At 35.2% G+C, this 27,298-nt stretch overlaps 1 protein-coding gene across 5 annotated transcripts in view; it reads left to right on the plus strand.

Moving 5' to 3' along the window:
- SLC38A4 (solute carrier family 38 member 4) overlaps window positions 1-27,298 on the plus strand; it is a 132,768-nt gene that overhangs the window by 57,496 nt on the left and 47,974 nt on the right. Inside the window, exons 1-2 of one of the 5 annotated variants that reach the window (XM_072654241.1) lie at window positions 23,719-23,739; window positions 24,629-24,686. The exons of 3 other annotated variants lie outside the window; for them this stretch is intronic. The gene's annotated coding sequence lies outside the window, so the exon portion shown is untranslated. Of the gene's footprint in view, window positions 1-23,718; window positions 23,740-24,628; window positions 24,687-27,298 lie in introns of those variants that run through there. One more of the 5 variants, XM_072654237.1, reaches the window with a different exon arrangement.

Here is a 27,298-nt window from a genome sequence, read left to right on the forward strand (position 1 = left end):
AATGGAGTATGTAGAAAAGACTTTAAAAGCCAAACAGGAGATTTTATATTTGATATAAGTGATAGAGAGCACTTCAGTTGATTGAATGGGTAAGGAAGTTAACATAGTCATACTTGTGGTAAAGGAGGATCAATTTGATACATGAATGGAAGATGTACTGAAGTAGGTACAAAGTTATTGTAGTAGTACAGGCATGAAATGAGGACCATCTACACCAGGGTGGTAACAGTATCTGAGGAGAGAAGGGGGAGTTTGCAAGAGATATTATGAAGGTAGAATAGATGCAACTTGACAGCAGATTGGATATGGAAAATGAGAGAGAGTTGACTATAACACCTAAATTGTGAGTCTGAGTGACTGGGAGGTTAGTGGTACCTTCAACAGCAATAAGGAATTTAAAAAGGGAGGGGTGTTTTGGGAAAAAGAGAATGAGTTTAATATTTTGGACATACTGAGTTTTAAACGTTTAGGAGAAATCACATTTGAGGTGCCTAGTAGTAGTTGGAAATGTGAGTGGACCAGGAGGGAGGTTAGTTCTCAACAAATAGTTATAAGAATTATCTGCACAGAGATGATATTATGAAGAAAAATAGAGTAGAGGAAGAAGAGACCTGAAGGTGTAGCAGAGGAGACTGAGAAGGAATACTCATGTAGGTAGGAGGAGAACTATGAGAGAGCAGTGTAATGAAAACCTAGAAAGAAGAGAATATCAAGGAGAAGAGGATGACCTAAAGTGAGGTCAAGAAAGATAAGGATTGATAAAAAGGACATGTTTTGTTTAGTCCTTTTCAGTTGTGTCCAACTCTTTGTGACCCCATTCGGGGTTTTCTTGGTAAAGATACTTGAGTGGTTTGTCATTTCCATCTCTAGCTCATTTTACAGATAAAGAAATGAAGGCAAACAGGATTAAGTGAATTGCTCAGGGTCATAGAGCTAATAAGAGTCTGAAGCCAGATTTGCACTCAGGAAGATGAGTCTTCTGACTCTTGGCTTAGCACTCTATCCATTGCATCACCTAGATTTCCCTAAAAGGCCATTAGATTAGGCAATTATGAGATCACTGATAACTTTGGAGAGAACAATTTCAGTTGAGTAATGAGTTCAGGAGCCAGTCTGTAAAGAGGAAAGAAGAGAGGAAAGTTGAGGCACTGATTATATATGGTTTTCTCAAGGAGTTTAGCTGCAAAACTGAGAGAGCTATGGTATGATATCTGGTGGGGATGGATAGATTAAGTGAGGATTTTTTGTTCTGTTTTGTTGTTATGATAGGTGTGTGTGAGTGTCCTGAGAAGACTAGTACTTCCAGTGCAAGGGCTGCTGAGCCCTTTTCAGGGATGCTTTCTGCCTTTGGTGTCTACCTGCCACCCAACTGCACCTGCTGCTCAAAGAAGCATGAGCAGTAGACACAATCTGGTAAACTGTTTTGGCAGATTGGCTAAACGAGGTTGAGAGTAACCAAGGGGCCTCAAACCTGTTGGTGAGTTAGCACGTGAAGACTTCCCTGGTAGAATAGGTGGATGTGAACGATCTGTTCCAACAGGACATGATGGAGCTTAGTTAGGCATCAAAGACACTACAGTCACCCACTATATCTGAGCCATCTCCAATCATCTTCACTTTTGTCTTGGCACTGGACTGTGATCACTCTGAAAATTAGAGTAAGGTTGATACTTTGTTGCAGCTCTGTGTCACTTAAATCCAATTTATACACTTGTCGAAAACCATCACATTTTTATCTACTTCAAAGTTTTGTAGTAACAGGCAAGTGATAAAACAGCAGGTGCAGAGAGGGAGCTGTAGTTACAACCTTGCATACAAGTGACCTAGGGGCATAGAGTCATCTTCTCACTGGATTGAAGTAGCAGTTGAATGTGGCAGCCTCTTAGGTATCTAAGTAGCCTTTTTAAAGGGCTGTACTGCTCACCTCCTGGCATGAGAAAGGGGCTAGAAAACATGCCCCCAAAATTGTCTGCTCCAGAAAATTGGGAAAGAGTTTTTATAACTAGTGTCTGTAATAAAGGCTTCATTTCTAAAATATATGGAAAATGGAGTCAAATTTATAAGAATACAATCCATTCTCCAATCGATAAATGGTCAAAGGATATGAACAGGCAGTTTTCAGAGGAAGAAATTAAAGCTATTATATGAAAAAATCATTATATGAAAAAATGTTCTAAAATCACTATTGATTAGAGAGATGCAAATCAAAATAACTTTGAGGTACCACATCACACATACCAGACTGGCTAACATGACAAAAGAGGAAGATGATAAATGTTGGAGAAGATGTGGGAGAGCTGGAACACTTATTCATTGTTGGTGGAGCTGTGAGCTGATCCAAACATTTTGGAGAGCAATGTGGAACTATGCCCAAAGGACTATAAAAATGTCCATACCCTTTAACCCAGCATTATCGTTTCTAGGTCTGTATCCCCAAGAGATCATAAAAATGGGAAAAGGATCCATGAGGATAAAAATATTTATAGTAGGTCTTTTTGTGGTGGCTAAGAACTGGAAATCAAGAGAATGCCCATCAACTGGGGAGTGGTTGAACAAGTTGTGGTATATAAATGTAATGGAATACTCTTGTACTATAAGAAATGATGAAAGAGGGACTTCAGAAAAACCTGGATTTATATGAACTGATGCTGCGTGAAATAAGCAGAACCAGTAGAACATTACACACAGTAATAGCCACAGTGTGTGAGGACTGTTTATAATAGATTTAGCCCTTCACAGCAATGCAAGAACCTAAAACATTTCCAAAGGACTCTTGATGCAAAATGCCATCCATATCCAGAGAAAGAACTATAGAGTCAGAACTCAGAATGAAGCAGGCTATTTTCTATTTTGTCATGTTTTCTTTTGGTTTTTCTCATAGTTTCTTCCATTTGTTTTAGTTCTTTTATGCAACATGACTAATGTGAAAATGTGTTTAATAAGAATGTTTGTGTAGAACCCATATAACATTGCAGACCATTGTGGGAAGGCAGGGGGAGAAAATTTAGAAACTTGTGGAAGTTATTGTTGAAAACCGAACACAAATAAATTAATTATTAACAAAAAATAAAAAGACCTTTGCATAATAATAATAAAAAAATTGTCTGCTTCCCTGAACCCTGACCTACTTACCATTAAAGGTGGGAATCCCACTCTGTAGTCAAAACAAAAAAAAACATGAAAGACGACTGCAGAATATGAAAAGAAAATAAGTAGACAGCTTTCAAGATTTGGTGTATAGCACTGCATTTACCCTTTTGGGCCAGAATACTTAAAAACATCAAGATTGGTTTGACAAAAATGATGGGGAAGTTCAGAAACTGGTAAATGAAAAACGAGAAATTCACAGAGTTTACCATTAGGATAGTTCATCTATCTCTAAGAAGGCAGTGTTTAAGTAAAGTGCAAGAGAAGGTTAGAGAGATTCAGGATTCTTACCTCAGTAAAAAGCCTGATGAAGTTCAGTTTTATGCTGATAGTAACAATTCAAAATGCTTTTGTGATGCCCTGAAGGGTATTTATGAGCCAAAGACTCATGGTGCTTCTAAGCTACTTAGTGCTAATGGAGCCATATTGATTAGTGATAATGACATGATCCTGGAGAGATGGGCTTATCACTTCCTTAGTGTTTTCAACAGAACATCATCAACTACTGCTGAAGTCACTGATAATACCTTAGGTTGATGGTTTGCTGCTTGACAATTCCAGGAGAAATGCCAGGCACAGGAAAGAGATCTGAAAACAATATTCATAGATGTGACCAAGGCCTTTGATGCCATCAGTCATGAAGCCTTGTGGAAGACCATGGCAAAATTTGCATATCTGGAAAAATTAATTAGTGATGTATACCAGTTTCATGATGGCTTGTTTGTATAGGTTCTGGATAATGTGCAATGCTCTTGTGCTTCCCTAGTCACTAAAGGAGTGAAGTAGAACTGTGCGTTTGTGCCATTGCTTTTTAGGATGATATTTTATGTCAAACACCTTCAGTGAGAATAGAAATAACATCAAGGCCAGTTACTGAACTAATGGTAATTATTTGATTTGAAAAGGCTATAAATATAAACCAAGACTTAAGTGGGGAGATATGTAAGTTTTTGTTTGCTGATGATTGTGCACTCAATACAGAATCTGAGGTTGAGATGCAACAGGGTATGGATTGATTCGCTGCCACTTGTGCTAATTTTGGCTTGATAATTAACAAGAAGAAAACAGAAGTTCTCCACCAGCTAGTACCACATCATCCAAATATGGAACCATCACTCTTAGTAAATGGAGCAATTTTAAATACTGTTGATAACTTTACTTATCTTGGCAGTATACTTTCAAGGTATATACACCCAGATGATGAATTTGATGCACATCTTGCTAGCTTGGTGTTTGTAAGATGCCAAAGGAAAGTGTGGGAGAGAAGAGGTAATAGGTTTCCTACCAAAATAAAGTTCTACAGAGCCATTGAGCTGACCTCATTGTTGTGTGCCTGTGAAACTTGGACAAGTATACAATTACAATTCCAGGAAACTGAATTGCTTCTGCTTCCATTTGAACTGTCTTAGGAAGATTCTGAAAATGACTTGGCAAGATAAGATACTGGACACTGAGGTTGAACAGTTACACAATGAAGCAATCAGACTCTACTGCAGAGAACACAATTCCAAAGGACTGGCTGTGTTGTTCAAATGCCAAATGTATATTTGTCTAAAAAACTATTTTACAGAGAAGTCACACAAAGCAAGGTCCACATTAAACTCAAAAGGATAAATACAAAGATACTCTCAAGATCTCCCTGAAGAACTTAGGAATCAGTTGTGGGACATAGGAGACACTGGCACAGGACCACTCAGCATAGTGTGCAGGCATCGGGGAAGTCACTGTGCTCTCTGAGCAAAGCAGAATTACAATAGCTCTCAAAAAGTGAGATGTGCAAATCTGGAGACATCTCCACTCCAAATGTCCTTATGGACTATTTCTGCCTGACCTGTGGTAGAGCCTCCTGAACTTGTATTGGTCTGATGAGTCACAATTGGATACACTGTACCTTGACTAAAACATAGCGATATCATATTGGTCCTCTTCGACTTGAAAGACAGCAACCAACCAACACTGGGAGTAGTGATAGTATTTATAAAGAGGTGTACCTTACACAAGTGTGCATTTTGCAGTTGTGCCTCATTACATGCAGTATACCTAGAGGATGACTCTATCAGACAGTTATGTCCTTATGAGTCTCTAGATATCCTTTACAGTGAGTGAAAAAATGCTTACTAAGTACAAAACGCTGTGGTAAACACTGGGGATACAAATAGAATACAAGGCAGGTCCTGCTCTTGAGTAGCTCACACTATAATGGGGAGCATATAGGTGAAAAGAGTACATACACATTCAGCTACAAGTTCCATGATCCTAAACGTGAAGTGGCAAAGTAGATGATAATGTGTCTTCTTTAATGTTATTTTAACTAATAAAACAACTTTAATTTCTGATAATGAATTAATTAACAGTGCCAAGGACTTTGGTGTCAAGAACTTTATTTTCTGAATCTTCAATAGTTGTGGTTAAGTGAGGAGGCAGGGGCAATAGGATGTAGTTGTTTACAAGGTGACTAGAAGCAGTTGTCAGGTTGCGTTTGTACACGTGTTGATTTCCTTTATGAAGATGGCAGTGGAATAGGGGTGGGTTAGAAGCAGGGATAGTGGCTTGAGGAGAGGGGATGTCATCATTCAAGGGCCCAGGGCCCTTGACTGTCTCCAGTGTGACCTTAGGAGAGATCATGGCTGTGGTTTGACTTACTAGCATATGCTTTCTCCTTCCTTTTCCTCAGAATGCATTGCTGTTTCAACCAGACTGGCTTATCTACCCTGTGGGTGGCAGTTATTTGGCCAGTTGGAGGATGCCTGGACCCTTCTCCACAGGGGTACTTTGCCTAGATGATGGCTGTGGGGGCTGAACTGGAAGCAGAACATTGTTTTACCTACAGTCTTGCTTTTACGGAACCAGTTAAGGATATTAGGAGAGTCATCTGCAAGTCTAAATTTAGACAAAGGATAGGAAGAACTTCATGTTCATTTTGATGTGTAGACCTGACTCATATTAATTAAACAGAAACTTACTCAATGATGCCAGTAGAGAAGTACTGCCTTGATTTTAAATTTTCCTTGCTTAATTCAATAGCACTTAGCTGAAAAAAAAACTCCAAACTGGGAGAGGATGAATGCCTTTAAGTAACTGTCATCTTTAGCTCATACTCACTTTGAAAAACAGCTTTCAGAGACCACTCATTCTTGGTTCCAACACTCTGAAAGCAAAGAAGAAAACAACTTGTGTCTCGTATACATAGTACAAGAGTTGTAGTTCTTTTCCCTAAATCTGGGAAGCTATAGTAAGTACTGCACAGGCTAGGAAATCAAATCTGTAATGGAATTACAATACCAAAATTAATAGTAATGCTCTTAAAGGGAATTTGCTTTTGAAATGGGTAAGATGAAAGCAGAGCACCGGGGGATGTCTGTCTATTATGCTTTCACTGTTATTTGCTATAAGGCCTAACGTTAATTAATTAGAAAAGTAGTTAGATTTGGTATTAATATTGCATTCTGCCCAAAGAACTGTTTTAGGAACTGTGATTATAATAATCTTAATTATGACCACTCTCTTTATAAGTGTTATTTCTTCAAATAGACTTTTAAAAATTTTGGATTGGTTCTTGTTAAAACAATCTTGTCCAAGCTCTCATTTAAAGCATGTCTTATTTGAACCCAATGGTCCAGGGCTAAATTGGAGTCAAAAATCACACAAAATCTAGTACACATATTTATGTCTGTCAGACACTTTCGGAAGATGGTATGTGTTGTTTTATTATTTGTATAACAAAATAAAAACAAATAAAAACTGCCAAGTCCTCAAACTTTTCCCAGTTGTGTTAACAGGAAGGTAGGGCAAAAAATATGACCTGTCACATGTTCTGTTTTCTGACCAGTTTAGGTTGAAACTAAAGGGTATTTTCTAACCAGGTTTATGGTAAGCAAATAACTACCTGATCACTTCTTGGTCAACTTGGACAAAGCTTGTTTGCTAATTTTGCAACATAGTCACTGACTGACTAAGTAAACATTCCCAAAACGCAGAGAGTAGTTTGGAGGTAGGATGATCCTCATCATTTATGGCTGCTTCAAAACTCATAGGTCTCTGAATTTTATTTGTGGTCCCTGTGAATCATTTGACTGGTGATTCTTTTGGGCAGCAAATCGATTTTAGTATGAGTTTCTTATTCTTCACATTGAGGGTAATCCCCAAATGATCCAGCATTGTTGTGATGAGGATATATAATCTTGCTTTGGTTGAAAGAGCTGCAATTTCATCAGTACAGATACTATCTACGCCAATTTAAGATCGTTGTTCCTTAGAAATTCCCATGGCAGAAAAATTCATGATATGTGGGTCAGCTTTCTGCTCATGAAATCTTTCTGTATTTAACCAGGCAAGTCTTCCAGTGACAAATACACCATTCATTATTTGGACTATGTGTTCAAACTTTCTGGTTCAGTAAGACCTTACAGAATTTATATTCCTCCGGCATAGCTTTGGATAACCCAGGGCAGCATCACTTCCACACCATGATGAAGCAAGAAAGCATTACTGTCATGTCGAGATAACTAATGAAAATTCTCCCTCCAACAGCCTTTACAAGTTAAAATACTATATTTCTCTGCATTGTGAGAGCCCACATGATAGTGAAAAAATTAATTTAGAATCAGAAGACCTAGATCCTTATCCTAGCTCTGTTGCTTTGTAGCTGTGGGCCTCTTTTTCTCACCTGTAAAATGAAGATAGTAATAGTAAAAATGAATAGCAAAAATAATGCTTTCTAAAAAAATAAACACTTTATTTATTTAAGCTACCATTATAATAATCTTCCACAAATATATTTCTCCAAGGCCTCATCATGATTCGGTTTTCTTACAGACTACGAAGAGAAATCATAAACTCAATCTCATCGTATCTAACTAACTGTAAAGTCCTCTTGGGCTTAAAAAAATCACTTTCAAAATATAGGATGCAGAAGGTACAGCTAGACTATAGGACTCTGAAAAAAATATGAAAATTCAGCAGGGTCATTACATTTCAAGTGCAATAAGAGTTAATAATGTGATGTGGAAGCACAAAAAAAAAAAGGAATGTAATCTGATTATATTGAGATGGAAGTTAAGCCCCCACATCCCAATTAGACTACGTCAGTCACATCATGTTCATTTTTGGATGCCAAATTTGGGGAATGATATTAGGAAGGCGGGCTATAGGATCCTGTCATCCCTCACTAGAGATTTTCTAGCAAAGACTAGATAATAAATTATTGGCAGTATTGTAGAAAGAATTCACAGCTTGGTTTAGGTTGAACCAGATCACCTCTAGGGTCTATTCAACTTTGAAATCCTGTGAAAAGCCTTGGTATTTACCTGCTAATAACCTATATATATGTTGTCAGAGGATCATCTAACTAAGTATGAATTCAACAAGTCAACAATTAAGTATCTACTGTGAAAAGCTTCATCATCAAAAGATTGGCTTCTTTGGCAATGATTTTTTAATAGCAGAAATTCACAAAAAAGTCTACTCAGGTGAGCCCTGGGTTTGTATCTGATTCAATGAATAGAGTTCCTATTGAAATGAAATCACCAAACTTTGAAATATTGAACTGTCATCATCATCATCATCATCATCATCATCATCATCATCATCATCATTGTTGACATTGTTATCATTGTCATAATTATCTCTTCTTGTCTCTGTAAGTGATTTAAAGAAAATAGCACCACCCAAATAGAACATGGAAATGTTTGGCTTCCTTAAGAGAGCAGAAGAAAAAGAAAGGGATTTATATGTACAAAAGCATTTATAGTAACTCTTTGTGTAGTGACAAAGAATTGGAAACAGAGGGAATGTCCATAATTGGGGATAGCTGAACAAGTTGTGATATATGATTGTGATGAAATACTATTGTGTTATAATAAATGACAAGAAAGATATTTTCAGAAAAAACCTGGGAAAACTTATATGAACTGACACAAATTGAAGTGAGTAGAACCAAGAGAACATTGTACACAGTAACAGCAATATTGTAACGGTCAACTGTGAAAGACTTAGCTATTCTGATCAAGACAATGATCCAACACAATTCCTCATGATGAGGAATGCTAACCATATCCAGAGAAAACCAATGAATTTTGAGTGCACATTGAAGCATATGTTTTTAGCAACATGACTAATATGGAAATATGTTTAATGACTTCAAATGTGTAATTGATATATTGTGTGCCTTCTCACTAAGTTGGGGAAAAAACAGGAGTGAGAGAGAATTTGGAACTCAAAATTTTAAAAAATGAATGGTAAAAGAAAGTATATTGAGTAAATAAAAGAAAAACAAAATGTTTAGCTAACTGTGCAAGATAACAGCATAGGATTCTACTTAAAAACTTAGAAAGCTGATGATTTCTGTAACGTTTCCTTCTTGGGTAGAGTTTTGTTTCGTTTTCTTGTGCACTTGGACCAAGAGCAAAGAACAAACAAAAAGTGAACATGCAACATTGTACTGAAAAGATGAAAATATCACTACAACACTTTTTAAACCCTTCCTAAAGAAACACTATAGTTTAAACTGCACTTGATAACCAAGCAGAAAAGAAGTGCCTTGATGAAGTATTTATCAAGTACATAGGTGAATATAGTTGGATAGAGGCAAAGAAACTCCAACCTTCTTTGGAAGCCTGCAATATTGGTTCATGGACAAACCTAAATCTACTAAAACAGTAGTTTGAACTAGTGTATATATATATATAAATTTGAGTTGATAATAACTGAAAAAAAGAAAATAATTTCTACAGAGAAGAGCAATATGATATAACTTATGACCAGAGGAGATAATAAAAGAGAATAGAAATTAGAAATGCATAATCTTGGAAACATTGTAATCTACCCTCCAAATAAAGTAAGTTTCTTTACCCCACCTGACTCTCATTTGGCTATAAGCAAATCAGATTTCTGAGTATTAGATATTTGATCAAAAGACTCAAATCAGGCTTTGGGTAAGTCATGATGAGGACAAGATGTTATCACTGATAGCTATTGCGAAACAATCTTGATAATATAGCTAAGGTTATGTGTGTGTGTGTGTGTGTGTGTGAGAGAGAGAGAGAGACGGAGAGAGAGAGAGAGAGTGTGTGTGTGTGTGTGTGTGTGTGTGTGTGTGTGTGTGTGTGTGTGTATTGAGGAGGTGGGACAGAGTGGAGTTGGTTAACTAATTTAAATTTCATCCTGCTTGTATATTTTGTTTTAGGAGGTTACTAAAGGTAGGAGTTTAGGACAAGATCACCAAGGTGAAAAGTTAGCAAATAATCTTATCATTCATTCTGGTTTTAGGTGCCAATGTTAAGCAAGTTACATAAGACTGAACATCAAATTACTTGATCCTGAGGTATCTATCTGCAGTTTGTGTACTACTCTCTCAGTGGTTGTGGTGTTGGATGTAGTGCCTGCATTGGGGCAATAGTTATACTGTTAGATACCATGGGTAGAGGAGGGAGGAAGTAGGGTGAGAGAACGGATCATCTCACCTAAGGCTTGGCTGTTTTCCATACCCCACCCTTTTGATTTATTCACAATAGGTACTCACACTTCATTAAAGCATCATCTGGTGTTATAATACTCCTCTTTGTTTGTAATCAACAAGTTGGGTAAAGGCCAAGTCCTCAGATATATTTTGGATTATAAACTTCATAAGTTCAAGGGTTGTGCCTTATTCTTTTATCTCTCATAGTGCCTTTCATACGACTTTACACATGGTAGGTTGTCAGAAAATGTCCATTGGTTTCCCTTTACCTAGAGACTGGTATTCAAGATTTTATCACATAGATATGTTTCTCTATGCTTGCCTTTCATTTTTTCTTTTTCATTCATGCACGCTTTCAAAAGTTCATGCTTATTTAGTATCAAATCATCTTTATACTCTCAAACTTAAAGAAAAACAGGGTCATACAGAACTCCGGATTTTCTGAATTTGTTTTACTTGGTAATCAAGTAGCACAGTTCTGCTAACCATCTGTATATGAAATTTGCATTAATAAAATTATTATAAAATGAATTTAAGACTCTTGACTACTATCCCAAGGTCTGTATTTTTATTATCAAAGAAAACTAATTAAACTTTTAAATATGTAGCCTAGAATACAGGTTTCTTAATGAACTATCTATGCCTGATCATGCATACCAATATGAAAAATATGAAAAGGAATTAAGTAAAATAACTGGCTAAGTAGGGAGACTTAATGGCTAACTATTTTCCAAACATGTTTGCATATGTTCAGCTTTTGAATAAGTCCTAGATAGTTCCTTTGTAAAATACATTTTTTGTACAAGAAAGTCCAAAAGTGCCATACCAAGCTACTCAAATTATTTTATACAGTTGGAAAAAATAATAAGAAAATTCCTCTGGAAGAACAAAAGGTCCAGAATGTCAAGGGAATTAATGAAAAGAAATTCTAGGGAAGGTGGCCTAGCCATATCAGATCTAAAATTGTATTATAAAGCAGCAATCATCAAAACTACTTGGTATTGGCTAAGAAATAAAGTGGTAGATCAGTGGAACAGGTTAGGTATACAAGACACAATAGCCAATGACTCTAGTGATCTACTGTTTGGTAAACTCCAGCTTCTGGGATGAGAACTCACTATTTGACAAAACCTGCTGGGAAAACTGGAAAACAGTAGAGCAAAAACTAGGCATAGACCCTAACATCTTACACCCTGTACCAAGATACAGTCGAAATGGATACACAGTTTAGACATAAAAGGTGATACTATAAGCAAATTAAGAAAGTAAGGAATAATATTCCTGTCAGATCTATGGAGAATGGGAGAATTTATGACCAAACAAGAGATAGATAACATCATTGAATGCAAAATAGAAATTTTGATTACATTAAATTAAAAAGTTTTTGCACATATGAAACCCAATGTAACCAAGATTAGAAGGGAAGCAGAAAGACGGGAAACAATTTTTTTATAGCCAGTATATCTGATAAAAGCTTCATTTCTAAAATATAAAAAGAAATGAGTCAAATTTATAAGAATTCAAGTCATTCCCCAGTTGATAAGTGGTCAAAGGATATAAACAGGCAGTTTTCAGATGAAGAAATTAAAGCTATCTGTAGTCATATGAAAAAATACAAAAATGCAAATCAAAACAACTCTGAGGTACTATATCACACCTATTAGATTGGCTATCATGATAAAACAGGAAAATGATAAATGTTGGAGATGTGGGAAAATTGGAACAAGCATTGTTGGTGGAGTTGTGAACTGATCCAACCATTCTGTAGAACATTGAAACTATGTCCAAAGGGCTATAAAATTGTGCATACCCTTTGACCCTACAATACCACTTCTAAACCTGTGTCCCAAAGAGATTCTAAAAATGGGAAAAGGACCAACATTTCCAAAACTGTAGCAACTCTTTTTGTGGTGACCAAGAATTGGAAATTGAGGGGATGCCCATCATTTTGGGAATGGCTGATCAAGCTGTGGTATATGAATGTAATGGAATACTATTGTTCCATAAGAAATAATGAGCAGGCAGATTTCAGAAAAACCTGAAAAGACATACATGAACTGATACTGAGTGAAGTGAGAAGAACCAGGAGAACATTGTATACAGTAATATTTGTTAGTCATTGTGCAATGACTAACTTTGATAGATGTGAATCTTCTCAGCAATGCAGTGATCTAAGACAACTCCAAAAGACTCATGTTGGAAAATGCTATCCACATCCAGAGAAAGAATTATGGAGTGTGAATGCAGATTGAAGCATACTGTTTTCTCTTTTACTGTTTTTTCTTTCTCATGATTTTCCCCTTTGGTTCTGATTCTTCTTTACAACATGACTAAGGTGGAAATATGTTTAACATGATTGTACATGTACAGCCTATACCAGATTGCATGTCATGTTAGGGAGGGGAGTGGGGAAAAATTAGAACTCAAAATCTTATCAAATGAATGTTAAAAACAAAAAAACAAACAAATGAGTGAAAAAAATCCAAAAGAAAAGTCAGGTACCTTTCAATGTAACTCCTACCAGATCCTTCTTACAAGGAGGACTCTAGGGAAGCTATCTTACCATTTCCCTCCTGGCCACCCTTCTGATTTCATTCTCATCCACTCTGATATCTCATCATCCTGCAAGAACAAATCAACTCTGAAACTCACATTTCCTTCATATGTTGTGCCCTTGGGCCCCTTCTGATTGGAGAGGATGGAGGGTGGACAGTGGAGGGCTCCTCTCAAATCCTTCAGTTAAGGAGTGTACCCAGGGCAGCCATATCATCATACTGTGCTGTACTACTTTGCAGTTCATCATACCCACTTGGTTTCCCTCTTTTTTTTCACCTTTTTATATTTTGTCTTTTATGTATTTGTCTTAGGGGTAGCTAGGTGGCCTTACAGTGCTGGGCCTCAAGTAAAGAAGATCTGCATTCAAATTTGTCCTCATTAATTTACACTTACTAATTGTGTGATCCTGGGCAGATCACTTAACCTACATTTCCCTCAGTTTCCTCCTTATATGGCCTTGCAGAGAAAGCACTTGGAAAGTACTTGGCATGTAGTATGCACTATATAAATGTTTATTCCCTTCCCCCTTTCCCATTATATAGTGATTTCCTTGAAGGCAGGACTGTCTCTTGCATTTCTTTGTATCTCCACTGATCAGCCCAGTGCTTGGTACATAGGAAGTGTTTAATGGATATTTATTGACTGACTGACATGTAGCATCTCTTCTCTCACTTATAAAAGCTTCCCTAGGTAGACTTCTTTTCCCTTTTTTACCCAAAATTCTTGAAAAAAATGTCTACTCTATGCTAGGCACATTACAGATAGTGTCTCATTTGATCCTCACAACAGCCCTGCAAAGCAGGTACTATTATTATCATCCTCATTTTACAGTTGAGGAAACTGAGGCACACAGGTTAAATACTTTCCCCACAACTAGTAATTGTCTGAGGCCAGATTTAAATTTAGATGTTCCTGACTCCAGGCCCAGTGCTCTTTCCAACATATCATCTAGCTATGTAATTATATATATACATACATATGTATATATATATATACACATATATATACACACATATAAATATATTCTATTATATATATATATATATTCAATATATATAATTCAAATTCTACTTTGCTACCTGTCTTCTGACCTTATAATTCACCTGAAGCTACTCTCTCTGAAATTAACTATGCTTTTATCTCTGTCTGCTTTTACTCTCTCTGTATGTCAGTCTCTGTCTCTTCCTCTTTCTCCTATCTAATGTGTTTATTTTATCTTTGCAGATGCACTCCCATCCCTTACAATAGTCTTGGGAAAAAGTAATATATGTTATTTAATTATTTGTATACAGTCCATATATTCTTTGCAGATACTTATCTCAATTCCCATTTTCACAGAGAAGTCAGATTCCCAGAGTTAGGCTGACTACATCTCCTCCCTTTGAAATCATCTACAGAAGAAAGGATTTTGACTCTGATACATTTAATCAAAATATCAAAGAAATGAATTTTTTGTTGCATAATCCAAAAGATGGATTAAATCATACATACCTTCTCTAAATTTTAAACATACTCATCTATGAAATCTCTCCATACACATGGAACTACAAATATGAAATAATACAGTCAACTTTAATGTTACTTTAAAAATATTGGGTTTAAAAATTTACTGCTTTGAATTTGAAGTACAAATAAACGTGAATTTTTAATTTTTTAAAAACTGTCAATCATTTCTGATTTTGTTTATATATAACATACAAACAGAAACTAAATTTGAAACAGTAAACACAATTTAGACGATAAAAATTTTTTTTCTTTTCCTTTTATCCAGTGAATAGAAAACATTTTTAAAAAGAACCTATAATATCGAGTGATCCACAGATTATATAATTAATGTGATTGTTTAAATATGTAATAGTATATAAGTACACATTATTTATATACACACATTGGAAAGGTAAGAAGAGGCCAGGTTATGAAGGATTTTAAAAGTCAACTAGAGGATTTTGTGTTTGATCTTGGTATTGATAGGGAACCACTGGAATTGATTTGAATAGACAGGGTATCTTGGTCAGACCTGAAACTACCCAGATTCATTTCCTAACTATTTGCATTCAATTTGGATTTCTTTGATTTCTCTACCATGCCCTTATTATGTTCATTGGGAAATCTCATCATCTTTCCATACTTCATCAAAACCCTTTGTACCTCTACTTGTTGGATGGAGCCATAAATTTCTCCATTTAAGGAGAGGAGTCAGGACAGATATGTCCTTAGATATCTCTTCATTTTTCATCCATCTGCACTCATTTTGTACTTCTTTGACCTCTATATCATGACTCTGTGTCAGGTAAGTGTCCCTCTCCCACATTTGCAGATTTCTTTTGTGTGTTGTTTTCCCTGTTAGATTGTATGTTCCTTCAGGGTGGGGACCATATTTCTTTTTTGTATTTGTCTCCCTAACACTTAGTGTCTGGCACATAGTAGGTGCTTAATAAATGTTTACTTACTACTGACCTGTACTCTAAGGAAGATTAATTTTATTGCTTAGGATTTGAGTGAGGAGATTTGAGGCAGGAAGACTAACTAAACTATTGCAACAGTTCAGATGTGGGGTGATGAGAGCTGGTGAGGTGATGATGGTAGTTTCAGAGGAGAGAAGGGAGTATAGATGAGAAATGTTACAAAGATAGAAATGGGATTTGTCAAATGATTTGATATGGGGAATCAGACAGTGAAGAGTTGAGGTGACATCTAGATTAAAAACTTGGGTGACTGGGAGGGTGGTGGTATAACTGACAATAATAGGATAGAAGAGAGAAGGATTTTGTGGTGAAAAGAATATGTTCAATTTTCTGGACGTGTTGAGTTTAAGATGTCTATGAGACATCCAGTTTGAGATATCTACTAATAAACTAATGAAAGGTTGAAGATTTGAGACTTGGGATCTGGAGACAGGTTAAGACTCGACAAGTAGATCTGCTTAGAGATGATAACTCAATTCAGGGCAGTTGATAAGATAACCAAATGAAACAGGATAAAAGAGAAGAGGACTCAGGAAGACTAGGGTTGTGTTGGAAGCCAACTTGAAGTGCCTTACTGATTATTTAATTTTCAGTGTGATCCTTGGAAATCTGGATACAAATTCAGGTTTGATTTGTTGTTTATTGATATGATAAACTTAAGAAAGTGATGGGAAAGGATTCTGGGAAGATGGCAGTTTAGATTCCAAGCTCTCAAGTTTTTCCCCCACAAAAGAGAGAAAATAGCACCTTAGGGTGAACAAAACATGGGTAAAAATAAAAAAGAATAGGGGCACAACAGGGGTCTTCCTGGGACAATTGAGATCAGAAGAAAAATCCCAGGATCATACTTGGTCCCTGTGAAGAGTAAACATCTCCAGGATAGTGTCAGGGATAACAACAAAAGGCAAGCTACTTAATAAGCAAGAAACCTTGGGGTTATTTGGTTTGAAAGGCTGCCTCTGCCCCAGCCACAGGAACTTTTAGCCCCAGGAAAATGAGAGGAAGTGGGCATCTGAGCCAGGGAAGACCAAAGGAACCTCTACTGACAAGAAACTCCAGACCCAGCTGTGCTGGATAGAGTGGTGGGGGCTAGAAGGAAAAAGAACATGTTCAGTGAGTGCAGAAGCAATGGGACAGAAAGCCCCTGGCTGTGTCACTTTGGTTCCAGGATAGAGGGGAGAACTGAAGATCTGGGGCAAGAGGCACTATCTGTCATACCCCAAGGCTAAAGGTGATTACAAAAAAAAGCTATTGTCACTAAAAATGCACAGGCAAAGGAGAAAGAATCCAACCATACAAAGCTATTATGGGAATAGAGAAGACTGGGGTTCATCTTCAGAGGAAGTTATTGAAGTAAAGAAACCCCCTTCTGCCCCAAAGAAGAACATCAAATGGTCACCTACCCAAAAAGAATTCCTAGAAGATCTTTAAAAACACTTTAAAATCAAATGACAGAGATGGAGGAAAAACTTAAAAAAATAATCCAAGGAAAACAAGGAGATTATAAAAGTCAACCAATCAGAAAAGAAGATCAGAATCTTAAGGAAGAAAATGACACATTGAAAATTGGAATAGGGCAAGACAAAATCAGTGAAATTAGAAGAGATCAAGAAATGATTAAACAAAATATGAAGAATGAAAAAATAGAAGAGAAAGTGAAACATCTTATAAGAAAAACACTTGATCTAGAGAACAGATCAAGAAGAGAACATGTAAGAATAATTAGACTACCTGAAAACTATGATAAAAAAATTTTTGATGTAATAATACAAGAAATAATTCAAGAAAACTGTCCTGAAGCATTAAAACAAGGGGGGAAAGTAGAAATAGAAAAACTTCCATCAATCACTATTTAAGAGAGATCCTATGATAAAAATCCATAGGAATATTATAGTCAAATGTCAAAACCCTGTAATGGTAATTACAAGCATTAAAGATCTTCCTCATCCATTAATGGAAGCTTGATTAGGGGAGGCCCATAAGTTTTGTTAATTTTCTAAGGAGGCACTGGTTCTCAAGGGCTATGATGCCTTCTGGCTCTGAAAAGTATACATATATATATATATACTCTGAGGTGAACTTTCGGTTTGGGGCTTAGTTTTTTGAAGAAGGTTTGTGTGCCAGATGAGACACTCAGAAGTCACAAAGGACCTAGCTTTGAAAACCCAGATGTTGATGTTTCTCTCTCTGGTAACTATGTATGTATAGTCAGAAAGCTGAATCTCTCTGTTGATCCGTGATGTATGTGTTGCTTACAGTCAGACAGTTGGAAGCTCTGTTGGTTGATCTTTGCTTCTCTGTTTGTATTTTGTCTGAACTTCAGGTTGCTGACATTTTCCTCTGAACTAAGTGAATGATATATGTGCTAGATTAAAGTGATTGCTGACCCCTCAATAATTGCTTTCCTTTTAGAAAAACAGATCTAAGAATCTGTACAGCAAGCCCTCCTGTGTATGTCGGGTTCCTTGCTGATATAAACCCTCAGCTGAAGGGTAAAATATTAAAAGCAACAAGAATAATTTAAATATGATGGTACCACAATCAGAACTGCATAAGACCCAGCAGCAGAGACATTAAGGGACAGCAGGTTTTGGAACACTATTTATTGAAGAGCAAAAGAACTGGAGCTCTGACTGAAAATATCATATCCAGCAAAGTTAAGTATAATCCTGAATGAAAAAAATGACTATTTGATCAGTTGTCAGATTTTCAAGACTTTGTTTAAAAAAAAACACCTGAACTTAATAGAAGATTTGCCATACAAGAACCGAGAGAAATATAAGGTACATACCAAAGACTATTACAAGAGATTCAATAAAGACAGTTTACTATATATATATATATATATATATATATATATATATATATATATATATATATATATATATATATATATATATATGTATAATGCAAAAGGTATATCTAAGATTCTTACTAATAATAGCTGGGTGGCTCACCAGAAAAACTAGAGGAAACCTCAGTATAATATGAATTTAAAAAGCAAAACCATTTAGGAACAGCTAAAAAATTATTTTATACAATTGAGGTGCAAGAGGAAGAACCGATACAGAGGAATTAGATGAAGGAGGACGACTAGTATTTCAGGTAACTGGAAGTTCTGAGGAATAGGTTTAAGAGGGAACAATGCATATTTATTTAGAAGAGTATAAAAGTCTTCTAAATTCAGAAGAAATAAAACAGTAAGGAGATAAGGAGGGGAGATGAAAAGGAGGGATGTTTAGAGGGGAGGATGAGGAAATAGGTAAAATCTGGGTATAGCATCGTGCTTAGATAACGGGAATAGGAGGATAGGGGAGGGATTTTTGGAGGGGAGTAGGCAAGCAATAGGAGGGCAAGGTAGTGGGTAGAAGTAAAGTACAGAAGGCAGAAGGGATAGGAAACAAGAGATATGCACAAACAAAAACAAAGAAAAGGAGTAGAATTTTTTTTAGAAAGTATATATCTATATATGTATACATGTCTATGTATGCATATATGTATATGCGTATGTGTATATCTATAGCTATAGAGAAATATGTCTACATTTAATTGTATCCTTCTGGGGCAGGGAAGGGGAGAAAAAAGTGCAAGCAGAGAACAAGAGAAAACTTACAAGGACACAAAAGATGGACAGCTTTCAACACAACATGTAGTTTTTATCATACAGGTTTTTTTGAAATGAAAATTTATTGTTATATATTTTGAATCCTCCCTTATGGGAATAAAATTTTTTTCCCCTACTTACTTCATATTTAAGTTCCAATATTTAATCCTATGATATGTTTTTGACTCTTTTCTATATTCTGTATTGGTGTTCTGGTGCTTGAGTCTAAAATAAAATTAAAAAGAAATAAAAAATAAAATAAAAAAGAAAGACATGGAGAAAATGGCAATGATGCATATTAAATTTAAAAGTATGTCCTTTGTACATTGCCCATCCTCACCTCCAAGAGTCAGTTGTTAAACATTTAATAACATACCCCTGGAAGAAATCCACCATTGTCAGATAAATATCTAGTAAAAGATGACTTAAGTAGATGTAATCAGATATGTGAGAGGAGAATTAAAACAGTGGATTGCCACAAAAACCTAGAGAGAAGAAAGTATAAAAGAAAAGAAAGTGATCCATGGTGTCCATGACTACAGAGAATTCAAGAGAGGATGAATGCTGAGAGATTTGACCAGGCAATTGTTCTTACTCCCTTTTCCCTGGGGCTAAGGGAAGGAAGAGATTGTTTCCAGACTACATCTTTATTCTCTTACTATGAGGTTAAAGAGCATGACATTCTGGCACTCTACCCTGCCTCACATTTGGAGATGGGAAATATGCCTAAGAAGTCTTTGGTCTAAAGCACTTTTCTAGTTACAACAGTGAATGACCTGATTTTAGCCTTAGAATGAATTGATGAAAAAAAATAAAGCTGTAACTAGAAGAATTCTTTCAGAGCTGACAGTCTCCAAGGCAGTATAAAATCCTTACTGTTTTATTCAGAGATGCAGACTTTCATCCTATTTAAATCTTGTGAATATCAAACTACTCACTGATCCATTTGAACTCTCCCTTGCATGAAAAAAAATATATATATTTGTATATGCATCACAAATATACTATAATTTATTACACATAAATGAATGAATAAAAATAATTTGTTAAGCATTTATTATGTGCTAAGCACTGTACTAAGCCCTGGAGATGCAAATACAAAAGCAAACACAGGTACTCTGCACTTAAGACACTTAGATTTTAACAGAGTAAGATATGTAGGAGAATGATGGCTTTGGAAGGATATTTTGGTTTGAAAAATTAAAGGAATGGTAATTATAGTCATGTGGGCATAAATTGACGTATCCTTTCCAGGAGCAATGACAAAGTTGATTTGATTGTAGCTTCAGAACCGGAAAGGATGAGTGTGGTTAACAAGGACATGCATGCAGAAGGATGGTGACTTATAAGGAGCTCAAGGAGGAAAGTGAAAGTTTATCTGAAACCTAGGTCTAGATGACAGAATCAACTATTAATCAAGACATTGGGGTCATAAGGCAGGAGTCTTCCAGGCAAAGAAGAATCAAGAATTTTTAACATGAAACAAAAATCAGGAAAGATAAATAATTTAATGAAAACAGAAAATTATGTATTTAAGTATATTTATTAAACGTGTATATACATATATACTAAAGCTTTAAACTGCACTAAGCCTTTTGGGACTGTGTGTGTGTGTGTGTGTGTGTGTGTGTGTGTGTGTGTGTGTGTGTGTGTGTGTGTGAGAGAGACAGAGAGAGAGACAGAGAGAGAGACAGAGAGAGACAGAGAGAGACAGAGAGAGAGAGAGACAGAGAGAGAGACAGAGAGAGAGAGAGAGAGAGAGAGGGTGTGTGCGTGTGTGTGTGTCCAAAGTCTACTAATGGTACTGGTGAAATTATGTTTGACTCCTCCCTCCTCCCTCTTTGCCCCACTTAATGCTCTTCTGGAAGAGAGATCTACCAGTCTCATATTTTAATCTACTTCTTGTTTTCACCTATCCTAAGAGAGGAGGTGTGTCTAGCGGGGGGAGGAGAGGAAGAAGGAAGCCCTTCTTGGCTGAAAACTTAGTGGTTGACATTAGAACTATTCAAGCAATATTTTGGGTTTCTCTAGTTATGTATTTAAAATTGTATTAATACCAGAAAGCTATTGAAAGCAATTCTGTTTACTTGAATGCTTGCAGGAAAATTAGAAAAGAAGTTGAGGGCAAATCTGAGAGAGAAGAGATCAAAATTTTTGAATTTTTATAAAGCCAATTTGGATTTTCCTAGTACAAATTGGCTGGGGATTTTAGTCACACATTTAACAGAGGTAAGATTTTTTTTTTTTAATTTGAGGCCCCTAAAAGCCACTCCTTTTAAAAATGAACTGAAAAGAACAGAGATGGGTAACAGAGGGGAAATAAACAGCCATTTTTTTCTTAATCCCTAGAAGACAATAAATGAGGTGTGTGAAAGAAAAGCTACACCACAACAGAGAATTGAGTTCCTAAGGAAGCTATGTTTATATGAAGGGAGTAGGGACCAAGTTCCCCAGGCATGTACAATTAGAAGCCTAGGCTCTAGGGTGACTGAACATTTTGGTTTACTGTTTGCCAGTATCACTTGATGGCTTATGTAATGATTTTCACAATCATCTTACATGGAGTTTGTATCCAAAATGCTTAATTACTGTGATTTTTTCTTAAAGCTAGAGTGTTAGGACATTTGAATATGCTAGCATTAAGTATGATTAATCAAATTGTCAGAAGCTTTAAATTGAAAAATAAAATTAGAACATTCAAATGGGAACATATAAATGGTCTGATCGTTTTTTATTCCTGCTGTGCATTCATTCATGCCTACTCCATTAAAGACCTTTTCTAATGCCTTGTCATGCTGGGGAGGAAACCACAAATTATTTCATTTTTGCAAACATTTATTAGCTCTCTCTTCCACTGCTCCCTCCAACTGAATAACAACAAAACCCTCTCATCATAAATACATAGAGTTAAGCAAAATAATTCTCATATCAATAATGTACAAAAATGTATGTTCAAGTCCATCACCTTTCTGGCAGGTGGTGATTGATGTGTTTTATCTCCAATCCTGTAACCTCATGGCTTAGCATTTCAGTGATCAAATTTCTATAGTATTTCAAAATTATTTTCACATAAATTGTTCTCCTAGTTCTGCTCATTTCATTTGGTATTGCTTGATAGAGATTTTCCCAGTTTCCTTTGCAACTGTCAATTTCATCATTTCTTAAGGCAAAATAATATTCCATCACATTCATGTGCTACAGTTCATTTGGCCATTCTCTAGAAAATAGACATTCCTTTAGTTTCCAGTTTGGAGTTACCATGAAAACAGAAATATTTGCATACATATAGGTTCTGTTCCACTTTCTTTCCTCTCTTTGAAATGTAGACAGCTCAAAGCTGCGTCACAGTTTAGAAGCTTTTTTGACCACAAATGCTTAAAATTACAAAAAGTTAGAATTCAAGCTCTGACAAATACTCCCAAACTAGAAGGTTTATAGTATAAGTCCAGTGATGGAATATATTTCTTCCATCAAAGGAGAAAATTAACTAATAATGAAATAAGAAGTCATTGTGGTTTTGAAGTAGACTTCAGTACTTAGAAATATGAAAAGGCTGGAGAAGTTGACCTGAGGTTAGATTATGCAGCTATATTCCTTTCTCATATAAGCTGTGCTGAGCTTTATGTAAACAAAGGCATTCATTTGGTTCAAATAATAATGATAGCTGACATTTACAGAGTGTTTTAAAGTTTGTAACATCTTTTACAGATTCTATTTCATTTGTTCTTCAGATCCTCTGGTGGTGATTTTGTTGCCCTTAACTTTCAAAATAAGGGGAAAAGGTCTTTCATTGTGCTCTTATAATGAAAATTATAATGAAATTATTAATAATGAAAATAATGAAAATTATTAATGAAAATTATCCTTTAAAAATAAATATGACTTTTGCTTCTTTGAAGCTACAGTTTATCAGAAGCAATAAGACTTTCCCAGTTCTCTTTTCCTTATAATGGTTATTTTCACTCGATCAAAAAAAAATCAAAGGAATGAGAAAAATAAAGAACATGTTAATGAAAGGATAAGCAAAACGTATGCAATGCATGAAAGTGCAAAATGAATTCTAAACTAGCTCCAAAAGGCTCACTTTAAAAAGGAAAAAAATGATTATTCTACACCATTAAATGCTACTCTTTCATGAGAAAAACATTTCTTACTCTTAGGATAATGTTTTATTGTTTTTCTGTACAATCATCAATAGAGAATTGACAAGAAAGTGTTGCTGCTCACTGGACACCTAAGCACGTATTACTATTATTATTTAGAAGGCAAAGAAAACAATTGTGAATTTAGTTTTCAATCTACCTTTCTTGTGTTTCTTTTGGAATACCAATTTATAAGGAAGTATACATTAAACATACTAAACCAACTCTTCCTCTTCCCATAATCTCAGGTGTACATTTTTCAACTTGCTTGAGAACTGTGTATTTTGAAGTAATGGAGAATCTGGAATCAGGACACCTGAATTGGAGTGCTCTCTCAACATTTATTATTTGTGAACTCACCATGAGCAAGTAATTTCCACTTGATGAACCTCAGTTACCTCATCTATAAAGTGGGAACGATAATATATATGGGATTGTTGTGAGGAAAGTGATTTGTAAAACTTAAAGTAATATACAAATATGAATTTTTAACATTTGTAAGAAGCAAATAAGAAAACTCTAAAGTAGCTGAAATTGTTTACTTTTTCCTTAAATAGAAGTAATTTTAAAAATTACTATGACATTCTTGCTGCTTTGGGGCACTTACTTCATTATGCCACTTGAATGGTGGCAGCAGATAAAGATGGTACTGAATTTTTAAATCTTGCAACTTTTTATTGTTGAACACATCCCATGAAGTGGAATTTTGTACTATTTTCAGTATTATTCTGCTTTGTTTTGTTTGTCAGTACTAATAAAAAAACTTTCTAGGCAAATTAAAATATTTACTCTCTACTTTGATTAAAGGAATGAATGTAGGAAGCAATCTGCTTCTATAATTTTTATGGTGGTTCTTTTTACCTGACTTCTAAAACATAATCTGTTCTGTTTACTCCTGTGTGAAAGCTCTTTTAAAGTGACCCTTCTGAGATTCTATTTGGGAGCTAGTCTATATTATCTTGATATGGAATGACAGTAAGCTATGGAAAAGTTCCAGCTACAGTGTACTTGTATTAATGCCAAATTCAGAAAGCAAATAGAAGCTGGTGTAACTCATGTTTAAACTAAACGTACACCAGCAAACCAATTGGTAATTTTTTTATGTTTTATTTTCTTTTTTAGAAGAGCTGACGCAAGCTTGACAAAGGGAGGTGTTGGGGTGTAGTAGTGTTGGTGATTGGCTCATTTGGTTTACTCCCACTTCTTTAAATTATTGCCTAGCTGAACAAAGGTTCACATAAAGTAAACTCTTTTACAGGTGTATGTCATTATGAACAGCTAAGAAAAGAGGGGAAGATTGGATGGTTGGCTTGGAGGTAAAGACACATTTTAAAAAATATGAGTGTTCTTATAAAATTTGTACTTATTTTCTTAATGTTATTATCTTTCTCAATTCTAAAATTAACCACTTAAAGAAAAGAAGCATTTTCCTCCTTTTGAAAACTTTCTTTTATGCTTATTATATTTAATATTGTTTAATATTTATTGACCCAAATTTCTATTGCTCTGTGCTTTTCAAGATAGTAATTTGGTGGTTTGGACATAAAATGAATATACTAGGGAGCAGGAAAGATTAAAGCTTTGGAAGTAATAAAGTAATAAGAAGTGTAGCTATATGTAGTTTCTGGCTAATGATTATGAATGGTAGAATTAAAATGATGTCTTAGGAGAAATATTTTTTAAAGAAGGATACATTTTGCACTTTGAGATTTTCTATTAATTGGAAAATGCATTTTAGTTAAAGAAAACAGAGAAACCATCCAGAATAACATGGGTTCAATAAGTCCTAAAATGTTAATCCCTCTCAAGCTAGTGATTACATCATGTACCAAAAGGTCAGACTCCTCAGTGATCAGTTTGAAGGAAAAGCTGAATACCTTCATTTTGCCTTCTGAGTTAGACTGTTCTCAATGAATCTGTTCTTCTGTAATAGAAATGGAATGGATAAAACCTAAATGTGATATTGGACTTTGATGGAAGGGAATTAATTATATATAAAGATGCATGATTTTTATGGGATAAATTCAGCAAAATAAAAAGCTTCTCTGTGGACCTTATCACCACAATTTTCTGTGTCAACTTACAAAACAATTGGTATTGGTTTCAGTAAAAAAATACAGGCAACAGCAAAGCCATTCACATTTTGGTCATTTGGTTTAATACAAGTAACTGATGGCATTTATCTATTTTTTAGGCCTAAATAGAAAAGGCTTTTGTGAAAATTCTTTTGAGATTATTATTTATGATGAGTCTTGTGGTTTTTTCCTAGTGCTTACAATTAAACTTCAAATATAGTATCAGGTGTTTTCTTAATAACCTTTCTTTTTAGTCCCTAGTATTAGACAGAATATGAACAACATTTAAGTTTTGACAGATGATGTAAACCCTTAACAAATGATGTAAAACACCCAATTTCTTCAGATTTTCACATCAAGTAAGTGCAATGCTTGGATTGGTATTAAAAATAGTGATTTATAAAAAAAAAATCCCTGATACTTTCAATAAAAAGAAGTTAATTAATATTCATAGTAAATTAAGTAGTTTTAATTTTTAAGCCTTTGGGGACTAATATATATATAGTATAATTAATTATGGACATCAACACATCAACAATCTATGAAATAATACTTAGTAAATATATTTTGTTAATAAATGATGAAGTAAGACTTGGAGCAGGCAGTAGTAATGACATGTAGAAGGAGCAATAGATTTCAAGTCAGAGAATTTGGGTTTGAATGTTGACAAATTACTTCTCTGGGTTTATTCTCCCTTTAAAACAAAGGTTTTAGACTAGATAATTTCTAAGTACTCTCTAAGAACTATGATTCTATTCTGTATATCAGATAAAAAATTGAGCAATGTTATACCATGATACTAGTGTACATTTCTGAAGTATTTCTGAAGCACTTTAACAAGTTTGAAAAAAATGCTGGAAGAATAATGGGAAAATGGCAAACTGAGAGGCATCCAAATCTCATCTTGCTCTCTCTTTCCACCTCTCAGCACACAAAGTGATACAAGAGTTGAAAATGTAGAAAACTCAGCAATGTCAGAAAGAGGAAAAATTAAAAAGCACTAAAAAGTTCAATATATATGCATACATATATTATATGCTGTAAAATATAGATAATAGCTTATAGATGGCCTGGACAAATACGATCTGAGGTTTGGCCCACTTGTGTGGAAAGTAGGAGGAGAGCCCTGTCAGCAATCTAGCTGTGAAGGGAATCCAAGACTGCCAAGATTGGGAGATTTTTTCTATGCTCAAGAGGGGTAATGGGCTAGATTTATAGTCTGTTACCTCTCAAATATATCTGGCCTAGGGGTATATTTTTAGGAGCTGAAGAGAGTCATTTCATTTCCTGCTCATAAGAAAGGGAGAGTAACCCCTAGCCAACTTAGTCCATTCCCACGAAACTGTTTAGGCAAAAGACCACCACCAATAGTGAATGACAGGTAAACCATTTTATCCAAATAAAGCAGAGAACAGAAATTTGATTTCTAAGATTTGTTGTTGTTCAGTCATGTTTGACTCTGTGACCCCATTTGGGTTTTTCTTGGCAAAGATATTGGAGTCATTTTCTTCTTCCTGTTCACTTGCACGATTTGTTGTTTGATATTAAAATTGTCAGATTTAAACTACCATGAGTCTTAGAATGCACAGCATAGGGTTTTTTTTTTTTTGAGGCAATTCATAGATTCTTTTGATTGGCACTTTGTTTTCCATGTTTGAAAATTCTAACCATTTTCTTATATTATTTCTTGTACTATGGTGTTTAAGTTTCTTGGTTTGTTATGTTCTTTTGGATACCTTTGGTTCTTAAATTGTTTCCATGCATCTTACTTTCATGGTCAATATGCTTTGTTTGTATAAAGTGGTATGGTTTTTTGCTCTTTTCTTCTGAGTTATCCTTTGCCTCTTTATAGA

Source organism: Notamacropus eugenii, chromosome 3, assembly GCF_028372415.1.
Source record: "Notamacropus eugenii isolate mMacEug1 chromosome 3, mMacEug1.pri_v2, whole genome shotgun sequence".
Lineage (NCBI taxonomy): Eukaryota > Metazoa > Chordata > Mammalia > Diprotodontia > Macropodidae > Notamacropus > Notamacropus eugenii.